The following is a 16,865-nucleotide window of genomic DNA, read 5'->3' on the forward strand; positions in this document are numbered from 1 at the left end:
AAAGAGAGGCAAGGAAAAATAAAGGGAAAGAAGGTACAAGTTTTATAATACAAAATTTTTTTTAAGTGAAGAAAACATTGCACTTTTGCCAATCTAAAGTAGTTTCTAGAAAGGAAGGTATTGTTCAGGGTAGTCAGCTTTGGTATGCAACGGAGGCCACTTCTTCAGTAGTGAGTTGCATTTGCTCAGTGAAATGAGAACATTTTTGTGCCACACAGCATGATGGATGGAGTCTGTCCCAAAATGTTCTACGCCACCTTGGTTCTCGGTATTGCTACATGTTGGAAGCTATATCATCCCCTTTAGAAAAAGTCCGACAGGTAATGAAAGAGAGAACAGTCTGATCAAGTCTTCCAAAGGCTGAAAAGATACTGAATGATGTCACCCCAGCATGGCAACATTTCCATCTTGGTACCCATGGGTGACAGGGGACTTCTGTCAGAGACTAGTGCCAGAAACACTGGAGTCTGGGAGGAAAGCAGTGAGGATCCGGTAACTCTGGGCCCTGCGAATGTCTCGGATCTCCATGTTCAGCTCCATCAGCTTGGTGCAGATTTCGGTCAGGCTCTGGTTAGACCCCACCAATGCATAAGTACCCGTTTGGCCCAGAGTTTGATGACGGAAATAAATATTCAGTAGTGTCTGGACCTCATCATCAGAACTGCTTCCAAAGATGTTATTGGGCCATAGACTTTTCTACATTCAAAAATAGAGGAGCACATATTATAGGCACTATTGGTTACAAAGAGAAGTTATGAACCTTTGTTAGTATAAGAATATTTTGTTTATAGAAAACAGCTTTATTGAGATAAAATTCACACACTATACAATTCACCAATTTAAAGTATACAATTCAGTGGTTTTAGTATATTCAGAGTTCTGCAAACATCACCATAAATTTATAATATGAAATATTATTGGCTTTGATAAAAATATCTAAGGTATAAAGATATCAGCATGGAATCTGATCATTTTAAAACATTTATTTACTATGTCATGGTTCCAATGAACATATAAACATACTATCAAAATGAAGGGTAAAACCCTCAGAAGGACACATTCAAATACTAGTTTTCAAAATTATGTTGAGGTATGTACTTTAAAATATTTTCATATATATTTTTATTTTACCCACTTTCCCACAACCCTCCTGTTTGACAACCATCAGCTTGTTATCTATATCTATGGGTCAGTTTCTGTTTTGTTTATTAATTTATTTTTTTAATATTCCACATATAAGTGAAATCATATATTTGTCATACGGTTTGACTTCTTTCATTTAGTATAATACCCCCTGGGTCCATCCATGTTGTTAAAAATGGCAAGATTACACTAATTTTTATGGTCAAGTAATATTCCATTTTAAATATGTACTACCACTTCTTAATCCACTTGTCTATTGATAGGCACTTGGGTTGCTTCCATATCTTTTTTATTATTATTATTATTTTTTGTATTTTTCTTAAGTTGGAAATGGGGAGGCAGTCAGACAGACTTCCGCATGCGCCCGACCGGGATCCACCCGGCATGCCCACCAGGGGGCGATGCTCTGCCCATCTGGGACGTTGCTCTGTTGCAACCAGAACCATTCTAGTGCCTGAAGCAGAGGCCATAGAGCCATCCTCAGCGCCCGGGCAACTTTGCTCCAATGGAGCCTTGGCTGCGGGAGGGGAAGAGAGAGACAGAGAGGAAGGAGAGGGGGAGGGGTGGAGAAGCAGATGGGCGCTTCTCCTGTGTGCCCTGGCCAGGAATTGATCCCGGGACTCCTGCACGCCAGGCCAACACTCTACCACTGAGCCAACCGACCAGGGCCGCTTCTATATCTTGACTTTTGTAAATAATGCAGTAATGAATATAGGAGTGCATTTATCCTTTTGAATTAGTATTTTGGATTCCTTTGGATAGAAAACTAAACTTAGAATTACTGAGTCATTTGTTAGTTCTATTTTAATTTTTTGAGAAACCTCCAAACTGTTTTCCATAGTGGGTGTGCCAATTTGCAGTTTCACCAACAGTGTCCAAGGGTTTTTTTCCTTCACATCCTCGCCATCACTTAATTGATTTTTTTAATGTTAGTCATTCTGATACATGTGAAATAGTATGTCATTGTGGTTTTAATTTGCATTTCTCTGATCATTAGTGACATTGAGCACCTTTTTATATATCTCTTGGCCATCTGCATATCTCTCTGGAGAAATGTCTATTCAGATACTTTGTGAATTTTAAAATTGGATTGTTTGTTTCTTTGGTATTAAGTTGCACGTGTTCTTTATATATTTTGGGTATTAACCCCTTATCAGATATATCATTTGTGAATCTATTTCCCTATTATGTAGGTTGTGTTTTTATCTTGTTGAAGTTTTCTTCACTGTGCACACCTTTTTAGTTTGATGTAGTCCCATTTTTTTTTCTTTTTTTGCCAAGGAGTTATATCCAGAAAGATATTGCTAAGATTGATGTCAAAGAGTTTACTGCCTATGTTTTCTTCTAAGAGGTTTGTGGTTTTAGATTTTACATTTAAGTCTTTAATCCACTTGCATTTATTTTTGTATATGGTGTAAGAAGGTAGTCTAATTTTATTTTTTTAATGTATTTGTCCAGTTTTCCCAGCACCACTTACTGAAGAGACTGTCCTTACCCATTGTATATTCTTGCCTCCTTTGCTATAGATTAATAGACCATATAGGCATGATTTTTTTCTGGGCTCTTCTATTATATTGATTTCTCTGTCTTTATGCCAGTATCATACTAGATTATTGCAGTTTTGTAGTACAGTTTGAAATTACCTTGTACATTGCTTTTTTCTCAAAGTTTCTTTGGATATTTGTAGTATTTTATGGTTCTATATAAACTTTAGGATTAGTTGTTCTAGTTCTGAGAAAAATGCTATTGCTATTTTAATAGGAATTGCATTGAATCTATACATTTATTTAGGTACTGAGGATATTTTAACAATATTAATCCATCCAATCCATGAGCATGGTATAACCTTCATTTATTTGTACCCTCTTAAATTTCTTCAGTGTTTTATAGTTTTCAGGATTTGGGTCATTCATCTCTTTGGTTAAATTTAGTTCTAAAAATTTTATGCTTTTTGATGCACTTGTAAATGAGATTGTTTTCTTAAATTCTCCTTCTGATTACTCATTATTGGTATATAGAAGCACAACAGATTTTGGTATATTGATTTTGTATCCTGCAAATTACTAAATCTGTTTATTAGTTTGGTCATTTTTTAGTTGAGTCTTTATAGTATCATGTCATCTGCAACTAATGAGTTGTACTTCTTCCTTTCTGGTGTTCATGTATTTTATTTCTTGTCTGATTGTTGTAGATAGGACTTCCAATACTATGTTGAATAGAGGTGATAATAGTGGGCATCTTTGTCTTGCTCTTCATCTCAGAGGAAAGGCTTTCACCCTTTTACCATTGAGTATGATATTAGCTATGTGTGTGTGTTATATATATGGCTTTTATTATGTTGAGGTATGTTCTCTCTATACTGTATTCACTTTGTTGAAAGTTTCTATCATAAAAGGACTTTGACTTTTGTCAGCTGCTTTTTCTGAGATGATCATATGACTTTAAGCCTTTATTTTTTAATGTGATGCATCATGTTGATTGATTAATGGATGTTGAGCCATCTTTGCATCTCTTTGGTAAATCTCAGTTACTCATGGTATATAATTTTTAAAATATATTGTTGAATCCGGCATGCGTATGCATATATATATATATATATATATATATATATATATATATTTTATTTTTTATTTTTTATTTTTTTTTAAGGTGAGAGGAAGGGAAATACTGAAGCAGACTTTTGCATGCACATGCATCCTGACTGGGGTCCACCCAGCAACCTTATCTGGGGCCAATGCTCAAGTACTGAGAGCTATCTTGAGTGCCTGAGGCTGTTGCAGTCGAACCAACCGAACTATTCTCAGCAACCTGGGCCACACTTGAACCAATCAAGCCAGTGGATGCAGTCAGGAAAGAGGGAAAGAAGGAGAGAGCAAAGGAAGGAGAAGCAGTTGGTCCCCTGTTCTGTGTGCCTTGACCGGAAATCTCCATGTACAGGGCCGATACTCTATCTACTGAGCCACCAGCTGGGCCATCTTCTTCAATTTATTTCTTCAGTGTCTTACAAATTTTTGAGAACAGGTCTTTTATATCCTTGACTCAATGTATGCCCAGTTTTATTTTTAAGGTTTTGTGAATAGGATTGTTCTCTTAGTTTTCATTTCTGATAGTTCATTGGTGTATGAAAATGCAACTGATCTTTGGGTATTTATTTTATATCCTGCTATTTTACTGAATTCACTTATCACTTAGTAGTTTTTTGGTGGAATCTTTAGGGTTCTCTATACACAGTATCATGTCATCTGCATAATAACAGTTTTACTTCTTCTGTTCCAATTTGGATGCCTTTTATTTCTTCTTCTTATCTGACTTTCAGTACTATGTGAACAAGAGTGGTAAAAGTAGACATCCCTGTCTTGTTCACAATCATAAAGGAAACAGTAATAGTTTCTGCCCATTGAGTATAATGTGGCTTTGGGTTTGTCATAGATGGCCTTTATTAAGTTGAGGTATGTTCCCTCTATTCCCACTTTTCCAAGAGTTTTTACCATAAATGGGTGCTAGATTTTGTCAAATGCTTTTTCTGCATCTATTGATATAATAATGTGATTTTTATCCTTTCTTTTGTTTATTATGGTATATTATGTTAATTGACTTGTGGATACTATAACAACCTTGATCCCAGGAATAAATCCCAATTGACAATTATGTATGATTTCAAAAATATATTGTTGGATACAATTTGCTAATATTTTGCTGAATATTTTAGCACCTGTGTTAATCAGGGATATTGACATATAATTTTCTTTGTAGAGTTTTTATTTGGTTTTGGAATTAGGATAATGCTGGCCTCAATGAGCTTGGAAGTCTTCCCTACTTTTGAATTTTTTGGAATAGTTTGAGAAGGATAGGTATTAGTTCTTTTTCTGAATGTTTGGTAAATTTCTCCTGTGAAGCCATCCTGTCCACAACCTTTTTTGGGGGGAGGGGGGGTTGAGTACTGCTTCAGTTTCATTAGTTGTAATTTGTCTATTCAGATGCTCTGATTCTTCCTGATTCAATTTTGGAAGATTGTATGTTTCTAGGAATTTATTCACTTCCTCCACATTGTCCAATTTGTTGACTTGTGGTTGTAATATTTTCTCACAATCCCTGTATTTCTGTGGAGTTATTTGTTACTTTCTGAATTTATTTGGGTCTTTCCTTTATTTCCTGATGAGTCAGGTTAAAGGTTTGTCGATCTTGGGTAACTGTTACTTGTGTGTGTGTGTGTGTGTTGTGTGTGTGTGTTGTGTGTGTGTGTGTGACAGACAGAGACACAGAGAGAAACAGATAGGGCCAGACAGACAGGAAGGGAGAAAGATGAGAAGCATCAATTCTTTGTTGCGGCACCTTAGTTGTTCATTGATTGCTTTCTCATACGTGCTTTGACTGGGGGACTACAGCAGACCAAGTGACTCTTTGCTCAAACCAGTGACCTTGGGCTCAAGCTGATGGCCTTGCTCATATCAGATGAGCCTGTGCTCAAGCTGGCGACCTCAGGGTTTCGAACCTGGGTCATCCACATCCCAGTACAATGCTCTATCAACTGCAGCACCGCCTGGTCAGGCTTAGGTATCTTTTCAAAGAACCAGCTCTTGGTTTCATTGATCTTTGTATTGTTTTTTAGACTATTTATTTGTTATTAGGATCCTTGCTTCTACTCACTTTGGGCTTTGTTAGTTGTCCTTTTTCAAATTTCTTTAAGTGTAAGATTAGATTGTTTACTTTAGATAATTGTTGTTTCTTGAGATAGGCCTGTAATGCTATAACTTTCCCTCTTAGGACTACAGTGTATACTTCTGCTTTTCTGTGTCCCATCAATTTTGGGTTGTTGTTTACTTATTTTCATTTGCTTCAAGGTATCTTTTGATTTCTTCCTTGATCTCACTGTTGACCCACTCATTGCTTAGAACATGTGATTTAACCTCCATATCTTTGTGTGTTTTTCAGTTGTTTTCTTGACTTATTTTTAGTTTCATACAATTATGGTCAGAGAAAATGATTGATATGCTTTTAATCTTCTTATATTATTGAGACTTGTTTTGTGTCTTAACATGTGGTCTAGAAAATGTTCCATTTTCACTTGGAAAAGAATATATATTCTGCTGCTTTGGGGTAAAATGCTCTAAAGATATCATTTAAATCCATGTGTGTCACTTAAGGTTTGACTATAAGATTCCTCAACATACTTTGGCTTTAACATTTCTTGCTATTAATTGAGAAGGGAACCACAATTTGATGAAAGTTGAATAAAATGGGCTCAGAAAGGAAAAGTTAAAATAATTAGATTATAGAAATTATGAAAAGTGAGCAAATAATAGTCTTTATTGTGATAGATGGATTTTTTTTTAAGATGAAGATCTGCTGGACTTCCTCTTCACTTTAGTCAGCATGAGAGCAAATGTGCTTTCTTTGCTGAGGTAGTTTTAGCAAAGACCTCCTTGACTGCACTGGATGCCAGAGGGGCAATGGGAATAAATGCACATCTCCTCTTAATGAGCTCATTAATGAATAGGACAAAATGTTTTTCTTCTCACCTCATGTATGAATTTAAAGCTACTAACATATTGACAATTTATTAATATTTGATAGCTGCTTTCTCTTATAAAAATTATATAGTTTAGGGATAAAGGGAATTTTTTTTTCCTCAAGTTCCTGGTACCAAACACTTGATGAGCTGTCAAAATTGATGTTATCAAATAAATTACTAATAAATATAGAGGGTGAAAAAAAAGCGATTAACAATCTTCTAAACTATACCCACTGAGATAAGCATTCCAATTAGATATTTCATTATTTCCACAGTTTGTTTTATATTGAATACTGAGTTTTATTGCCAAATACCTGACGGTCAAATTGGAAACAAGCCACAACTGTCAACGTGTAACTGCTCCAGCTATTTGAATCTGTTTCAAGTGTGATGTTTCTCATGAAAATTTAATGAAGATAGTGCATTCAAAGAGGTTCTCTGTAGAAGGAGGATGAATAGAATTTAATTACCCTTATTAAAAATTAGAAAGCAGTGCTCTTACATTCTCTGATTAGTATGCAAGAAAGATTATCTTTGTTGTGCACTTGTGTATATGAAAAGGGGCTCTGAGTGTTCTTTATGAGCCAAGGAGGAAAAGAAAGGGCATGCAACTGTATTAGCCCGCTGTCCATAGGGCACATGTCAATTTTGTCAGCTCTCCCCAAGGTAAAAACTTCATTTCCTATAAATAGTTATTAATTATATACATATATATATATTTGGTAAGAATCTTTAATAAGTAGTTCAACTTAAGTCTTTGACACTTCCTACTGATGGACATGAAATGTTGGCTTGATTCTTTAGAGGGAGGGACTAGTGGAAGGAAACTAATGACTAGTAGATCCATGTTAATGCATGCTAATAGGACTGGCAGTTACCCACCAAGGAGAGGTAAGAGGCCCTGGGATATGCAGAAACAACTCAGGAATCCAAACCTGATTTCTTATTAACCTAAATTGGTTATTTTAAATATGAAAAAATAGCAACAAAATCAAAGAACATTCTTAGAAACTCATTTGTAGGGAACTAAGGCAGTGGAGTTGACTATAGAACACTTGAGGTAAATTATTTTTACCTTTTGAATCATTTTTTGTCAATAGCTGCCAAAGAAGATGTTTAATTGTACGTATCATGTGTGTGGTACAACAGCTGTTGACCTTTCTGCCTTCTTTCTTTTTTTCTTTTCAGATAACAGAAGAACTATACTATAGATCAGGGGTTGGGAACCTATGGCTCGTGAGCCAGATGTGGCTCTTTTGATGGCTGCATCTGTCTTGCAGACAAATCTTTAATAAAAAAAAAACATTAAAAATATAAAACATTCTCATGTATTACAATCCATTCATTTCCTACCACTCATGTTCATGGTTGCAGGTGGCTGGAGCCAATCACAGCTGTCCTCCAGGACAACACCAGATTTTTATTGGATAATGCGTAACTTACACAGGTCGTTGTATGGTTCTCATGGAATTACATTTTAAAATATCGATGTTTATAGTCTCTCAGCCAAAAAGGTTCCTAACCCTTGCTATAGATGTAAATACAAAACCTTTCAAGCCATAAAGAATAGCTTGATGAAATAAGTAGAATAGATTATTGAAATTAGCATAGCCTAATTTGCAAACTACTCTTTTATTCAATTGTGAGTTTTAACATTCCCTTCGAGCCCTGAAAGATCATCTTGAAATTCCATTCTTAACCACTGTCTGTGACACTTGTCCCCTGTAGACCTCCGCTTGATTGACTGACAATGTGCAAGCGTTCAGATAAACAGACTACATTTCTGCTTCCTCAAAAGAGCCTTGTCTTTCAACTGAAGTAAGATGTAGCTCTTGGAAGTTAACTAATTTTGTAAACTTTTTTGTGTGCAGCTCTAACTAGCAGGTGGGATGGTAAAGTATTCTCCAGGGAATGCAGCTAGCTGTCAAGCCAAATTGCCTCAACTACTTCTTTCGGTTGTTGATCATTAATCTCCATTTGCGAGAGCCAGAGTCTGTACTTTTTCATATTAGACCCTCCCTTTTCCCTTCCAACAACCTGGACTGGTTGCCCAAGGCACCTCTTCTGTCTTTGGAGCCATATTCTTTGGTAGTGTTTTGACAGCCTTTTCCTTTCAACAGTCTCTCTACTCCTTACCTATTCCTCTGATGAACTCTCGACCAGATGTACTTTCCTACTATGTGTAATAGAAAAACTTCTTTCAGTCGCTGGGATGTCATCATACTTAGACTTGGAAATACTGGTGGTTCTTCTAAAATATGGCAGTCCAGACTAGCTTAATAGATACACATGAAACATGGGCTAACTCATGGTATAGATGGATAAATGATTGCTAATTGCAAAGTATAAGACAGATATAGGTACTTACTGCTGTGGTAGCTCCGAGGATGAAAAGATTAAGTACATCTGAGAATTTCAAAGGCTTTTCAAAGAACACAATTTTGGCTATGTGCCTTGCTAGAGACAGAATATTCAACAGTCAGGATTTGTCTGGGAAGTGGTAAAAATTTCAGTGTAGGCATAAAAAGAATTCTTAGGAGGGAGGTCATCCATGAGAGGCTGGGGAAAATGGGGCCTGATTTAAAAGAATTTTGCTAGTAGAATTTAGGAGATTGAGTTTACTCCAATGATACAGAGGGGAGATGGAGAGAAGGCCCACCTTTCACTGAGCATAGGAGAAGCATCAAAATAGAACCTTTTCCCTAGAAATATTAACCCTTAAGTAGTGAGTTTTATTCATGCTTGCTGATCCCCAGGAGTGAGTTTTGTTTTGTTTTTCTTCAAAAAATGAAATTAGTTCCAGTTACAGTTTTATTAACTTAAAATCATGTTTGTTTGATAACCAATTTATGGAAATAAGAAGAACATACATTTGCCTTTTTTAAATGTTGCCTTACACACGTCCGATCATACTCTGGATGGTCAGGAGGCATGGGGACATACAGGAACGTTCGAACTACTTGAAGGGTTAACTCACTTAGACTTTAATCAGACTCATGGGGTCAAACCAGAAATTGTAGAAGGCATCCAGGGAGAAGCTGTGCACCACACCTGACTTGTATTTGTGCTTTTCAGTCATTTTGGAATTGGTGGCTCATGAACAACCATCAGAAGTCATGAAGGGAGTATTGATTAAATTAACACCAGACCAAATAGGAAGTCAAAATGTTTTAACATGTTCCTCAAACAGCTTAGTAATGACTTAGATAATTATCACCCATAAAACTAAGCCCCGTTCAATGTTTGAGTTGAATATACCTTTCTAATGCTGGCTTGTAAGAATTGGTGATGTAGGTTATGGATGGGGGTCCAGGTTGGAATTGCAGGGGGCTCTATTTTTCTCAAGATATGGGACAATTTTGATGTAGGATATGGAGAAGTGAACTTCGAATGAGTTAAAGATTCAAAATTTAGACACTTCAACTTTTTAATGACCAAAAATGATTCAGACCTTTTGAATGGGGAAAAGTATCTTCTTATATTAAGGTGTTGCTTTTTTTAGTTACTTTTGGTCTTTTTCTTTCTTTCTTTCTTTCTTTTATTAAGTGAGAGGTGGGAGGCAGGGAGGCAGAGATAGGCTCCCCCTTGTTCCCCAACTGGGATCCACCCAGCAAGCCCCCTACAGGGCAATGCTCTGCCCATCTGAGGCTGCTGCTCAGTTGATTGGCAAGTGAGCTATTTCAGTACCTGAGGTGAGGCCATGGAGCCATCCTCAGCTCCCTGGGACAACTTAGCTCTAACCATTTGAGCCATGGCTGCAAAAGAGGGGGAGAGAGAGAGAGCAAGAAGCAAAAGGTGGAGAAGCAGATTGTTGCTTCTTCTGTTTGCTGTGATGGGAATTGAACCCAGGACTTCCACATGCTGGGCTAATGCTCTACTGCGGAGCCAACCTGTCAGGGCCATTTTTGGTCTTTTCTTCTTTGAAAATGGAAACCCTAAGATAATTTTCTGATTAATTAATTGAAACTTTGTACAAAGGAATTTATTTAGTTTGAACATCATACTTCTGAAAAAACAATAGTTTTACTTAAAAGTTACAAAAAAACCCCACCATATTTGAATTACAGATAGGTTAGCCCAGCTAATCTGTTTTTTAATATACCAGCTAAGCTAGTTCTACTGGACCCCATGGTCTTCCCTGAAGAAAACCTCCATTCTTTTTTCTTTTTAATTTATTTATTAAATTTAATGCAGTGACATTGATAAATCAGGGTACATATGTTGAGAGAAAACATCTCTAGATTATTTTGACATTTGATTGTGCTGTATACCCCTCCCCCAAAGTTAAATTGTCTTCTGTCACCTTCTCTCTGGTTTTCTTTGTGCCCCTCCCCTCCCCCAACCCCTCTCTCCTTCTTCACCCCCTCCCCCCTCCCCCCACCCCCCAACCCTGTTGCCATCACATTCTTGTTCATGTCTCTGAGTCTCATTTTTATGTCTCTTCTATGTATGGATTCATATAGTTCTTAGTTTTTTTTTCTGATTTACTTATTTCACTCCGTATAATGTTATCCATGTTATTGTAAATGATCCGATGTCATCATTTCTTATGGCTGAGTAGTATTCCATAGTATATATATACCAAAGCTTTTTAATCCACTCGTCCTCTGACGGACACTTGGGCTGTTTCCAGATCTTCGCTATTGTGAACAATGCTGCCACAAACATGGGGGTGCATTTCTCCTTTTGGAGCTGTTCTATGGTGTCCTTGGGGTATATTCCTAAAAGTGGGATAGCTGGGTCAAAAGGCAGTTCGATTTTCAGTTTTTTGAGGAATCTCCATACTGAAAAGCCTCCATTCTTAATGACTATACTGGTGATGATTCCATCTTTCTGGCCAACACGACTCACTTCTGAAGGCCCAGAACTTTCAGAGTGTCTGGTGGTGCTCTTTGATGTCCTCAGGCAGGAATTGTGCAATAACTTCTTCCTCTGCTCCTAGTGGCCTCCTTGCGGCCTTTTGGCATTGTCTTTATCACGTGTGTCTGAGCTCTTTGCTAGGCTGCTGGCTTCTTAAATTAGATAGTAACTCTTCTGTCCAGTGACAACATTGTGACTGTCTATCCTAATCTAGTAATGCAATGCTGCCTGATTTGTAGCAGCTTCTCAACAGATAACATATACCATAAAGGAAAAAATTAAAGGGCAATATCTCTATAATCTTATTAAAAGATTAAAGGCATTAAATGGGCATGTGACTTGTTAACATAATGATGTATCACTTTTTGTCTTGCAGAAGATCAAATTCCCAGGGGCTTCCCTACCATTGACATGGGCCCACAGTTGAAGGTGGTTGAGCGTACACACACTGCCACCATGCTTTGTGCAGCCAGTGGGAATCCAGATCCAGAAATCACTTTGTTTAAAGATTTCTTAACCTGACGACACAAGCAACAACAATGGCCATATTAAGCAGTTACAATCAGGTAGGGTCTTGTTACTGTTTCCACTAACTCCTAGAGATCTTTTTTTAGCTTTCTCTCTATTTATTTATTTATTTATTTATTTTCTGTATTTTTCTGAAGCCGGCAAACGGGAAGAGACAGTCAGACAGACTCCCGCATACGCCCGACCGGGATCCACCCGGCATGCCCACCAGGGGGCGATGCTCTGGCCCTCTGGGGCGTCGCTCTATTGCGACCAGAGCCACTCTAGCGCCTGGGGCAGAGGCCGAGGAGCCATCCCCAGCGCCCGGGCCATCTTTGCTCCAATGGAGCCTCGTCTGTGGGAGGGGAAGAGAGAGACAGAGAGGAAGGAGAGGGGGAGGGGTGCAGAAGCAGATGGGCGCTTCTCCTGTGTGCCCTGGCCGGGAATCGAACCCAGGACTTCTGCACGCCAGGCCGACGCTCTACCACTGAGCCAAATGGCCAGGACCGAGATATATATATATTTTTTTGTATTGAAGTTATTATACTATCATGGTGAGCATTTGTGAACATTAGCCACAGTAGTGTGTGCCCACACTGAACATTTCTGAACCCTCTGGGGACTGGATCTACAGAAGTCTGCTTTTGGTGTAGACTCCAGCTCTTGCTGCTCACTCGCTCTCTCTCTCTCTCTCTCTCTCTTTCTCCCCATTGCCCTTTTCTCCTCTCCCATCCCCATCTCAAGTTTATCCCTTTGCTCTCATTAAAGATAAACATAATTCTAAATTTCTTAAATTGTAGAGCCTGTCCCTAGGTAATTTCACAGGGACATTAACTAATAAACTGTTTACTTTGACATTGGTAGTAATATTGATACAGAATTCTAAGTGGTTTAACTGCCTGTCTTCCCAGAATTCTCAGCTTTTGACTGTCCTGTGATGTTAAAGCGTCTTGTTAACTGCCTCTTTTTGCTTGTTGTCAGCACAATTGTGTAGATTAGCATTCTGTTATTGTAAATAAAGAATTAAGTATTCACCTGTAACATAGATGATTCAGTATATTGCCGGGGTCCAGCCCCGGGGGGGAATCCAGGGGTCCCACAGGAGGAGACGGAGTCGGCGAAATCGAGTGAGAGAGCCGAATTCTTTTCTTTCTCTTTATTCTCTAGTTAGCATTTTCTGCCAGGCATCTCTGCCAAATGCTAGTACAGCTCCTTTTTTATACACACACACCAAGTTACAATTACATGGTATTAATCATTGCTTCTGTTTCACTATGTTTACATGTTTCCAGATAACAGTTAATTTATATCTATAAACTACAAATCAGGTGGCAAATCATTCAAAGTACAATTAAAAAATAACTTGAATAGCGATAACATCGGTAAAAGCTTTTAAGGGATTAGTACTAACTAATAACTCAACTTTACTGTTGTTGTGAGTCAAGGGGCAGAGAGAGATTAACAGACAAAATCATTAAGGACTAGCAAAGGACCACCGCTTGCTCAGGCAAATGGCCTTGAGTTTATGCAGTGTCCTAACTTTTCTCACAAGACTTCAAAAGGCTTGCTTATTAAGAAATTGTCATAACATCAAGAGTAACTTTTGCTTAAAGATATATAGAGTGCACCTGCAAGATAGCTAGTAGCAACATAATATCAGAAGGCATTAATTGCTATTGCTTCTATGGATTCTTCCATATTCCTCTTTATTATCTGAACGAAAAACCTTGGGAAAGTATATAAATCTCATGAGAATGTCTCACTGAGAAAGCCCAGCAACTGCCTTCAGTCATAAAACAATTCTCTTAGCAAAACATTCTTTTCTTGCTGACTGCGTTCCCATCCCAGGCCACGCAACGGGCCATTCCATAACACCTTACCTAAGATTCTATTGTCTAGTCAAACTTTATTTATTTACTATATTCACATACTAGTAAATTCTAACTATATTCTTCTTAGAGTGTTCCACTATCTGCAGATCAAATAAGCAAGAAGAAAGGAAAGTTTTTCTACTCTATCACATGAAAAGGCTAGGGAGGAAAAATGATGAATTAAGTGAAGGCCGAAAGGTGCTCTGTGCACAGCCACTGCCTTCTACCCATTCACAAGTCACAATCTATTCTTTCTAACATGATTAAGAAGAAATTCTCCTACAAACTTAACCCTTTACGAGGGATATCATAGCCAGCCTCTTATGTTTACGAGCCCAGATCAAGGGGCTTACAGGCTTTTCTGTGGAACTTACACCTTCTGTCTCATTTCCAAAGAAATTACTACAAATCTACAGGGAAAGTACGGTACTATTATCCCTGTGCCACAAATAATAGCACACACCCAGAAAAAGGGGGGATATAAGGCCAGATTAATTCAAAAGATTAAAGGGGGAAGTATCGTGCCTTTCCTTGCGGTGACTTTGTCAACCCGCAGCTGTTGGTCTTTACTGCGGTGACTCTATCTTCTTTTGCTGTGACTTTGTCAACCAGCAGTTGTGGATTTTCTCCTGCTGTGACCTAGTTAGCCAGCATTAGTGGATCGGCTCCCGACAGTATATAAAGCTTTAACTCTGAAAAATTTGTACCAAATTATAAGGAATATAATAATTTTTTTTTTTTTTTTTTTCATTTTTCTGAAGCTGGAAACGGGGAGAGACAGTCAGACAGACTCCCGCATGTGCCCAACCGGGATCCACCCGGCACGCCCACCATGGGGCGACGCTCTGCCCACCAGGGGGCGATGCTCTGCCCATCCTGGGCGTCGCCATATTGCGACCAGAGCCACTCTAGCGCCTGGGGCAGAGGCCACAGAGCCATCCCCAGCGCCCGGGCCATCTTTGCTCCAATGGAGCCTTGGCTGCAGGAGGGGAAGAGAGAGACAGAGAGGAAAGTGCGGCGGAGGGGTGGAGAAGCAAATGGGCGCTTCTCCTGTGTGCCCTGGCCGGGAATCGAACCCGGGTCCTCCGCACGCTAGGCCGACGCTCTACCGCTGAGCCAACCGGCCAGGGCTAAAATAATATTTTTATGCTGTCTTTCTTCTCTCCATATTTAAATCTCCAGAATCTATTGGTAAGTGCTTAGTTCTGAAGCACACTTCACCCCCCACTAATTTCCATATTCAGAGTATTATTATTATTATTATTATTAAAATGCATGGCATGCATTTTTCTGTCAGTGTAGACACCAGATCTCCGTAGGGCTGCACACGCACAATCCACAGAACTGTTTTCGTAAGAACACTGTATAGAAAAATAAAATAGTACACAAGTTATATCACACTAATGTAGCATAGTAAGTAGCGTAAGATATCCAATCTAGTGTTTGTTTCTAGTTAGAATTTCCTATGACGGTATATATATAGATATGCATATCTATATATCATATATACTTAAACAGATAAGCCAGTATTTTCTAAATTTATAAAATATTGTTTAGTTCACTTTTTTTAAGAATATGAGGCATATAGGATAAATTCTAACCCTGTTTGACCCCAGACCTAATAACTTCTCTGAGAAAGGCAATACTGTCTATTGTGGTCTTTGCCCTTGTGGTATAATGTGGTCTCACAAGAGTAGGTGCTCAGTAATGTTAGTTGAATGAATAAGTGAATGGAGAATTAAAGACACAATTGTGCCAGTTGCTTAACTGTCATCATTTGGACCAAGGTCAAAGCTATCATTGTTAATCCCAGCGCCTGCATTTCCTCCTGTCCATCCTGGCTTTTTTTCTGGAATGACTTACCTTCCCTCTTTGCTGACTTGTTGGACCAGGCAGGGCAAATTGGGAGAAAGATGACCTGTTCCCATAGCTCAGTCTCCACTTACACTTGTCATCTCTCAGCGTGGACAGTTGGGATTGCCCACAAGAACAAGCAGATGTCTCTGAGGTGACGTTGAGAATACCTGGTGTTTTCCTATGATGTATATTCATGTATGTGCACGTGTTCTCATATGCACGAGCATAAAACACCAGCGCAGGCTGAATGCTGACCTTTCCCTTTACTATATCATTTACTAAAATTAGGGATACTTCAAGGACTCACACACAGAAAAGTAAATAGAAGAAATGTAACAAACAATGTGTTTGCTTTCAGAGCACTTTGATGGGCCTTCACTACAAGAGGCATTTTCAGGGATACACCTAGAATAAATCCAAAGACTAGCATGTGCCAGGAGGGACTGAGACTTTAAAAATTCTAAAATTGATAATAATGTTCAAGGTGTCTTTGAAGCAAGAGAAACAAGAAAGAAGATAAACCCATTGCCAAGGGAACGTGATGTATTGTTAACAGATGGCACTGAGAAAATGGGAAAACCTCACTGTTATTTTGTTTTAATTTTCAAAAACAGCATTTCCTAAGGTGGGTTCCACAAAATGTTCATGCATGACCAGATACTTTTGGGAAGCGTTGGGAAAATACAGTTTTTTACTGCAGGATTTTTCTTTGCTTTAAGATGCTACAATATTATTTGAAACCCACTGAGACTTATGTTCTAATTAACACTTTTTTGTCTGGAAGCATCTCATGAGACTAGTGTTCTATGAAACACACTTTTCAAAGCACCCTTTTAAAGCAAGGAGAGCCTTATCTTGGTTGATTAGAGCATCGTCCTGATAAAAGGTTATGGGTTTGAACCCCAGTCAGGGCACATATAAGAACAGAGAAGATTTCTCTTGCTCTCTCTCCCTACATTTCTCTCTAAAATCAGTCAGTAATTTTAAAAAAAGCAAGAAGAATGGCCTTCTAAAAAATATGTAGAATAAATAGGCCAAAGAAAAATCTTCATTAAGAAACTATAGTTTTGTCTTTGAAGAAAAGAGAGAGCACTTAAATATTTTTAAGGATCTCA

This window comes from Saccopteryx leptura, chromosome 2 (genome assembly GCF_036850995.1).
Source record: "Saccopteryx leptura isolate mSacLep1 chromosome 2, mSacLep1_pri_phased_curated, whole genome shotgun sequence".
In the NCBI taxonomy this organism is placed as follows: Eukaryota; Metazoa; Chordata; class Mammalia; order Chiroptera; family Emballonuridae; genus Saccopteryx; species Saccopteryx leptura.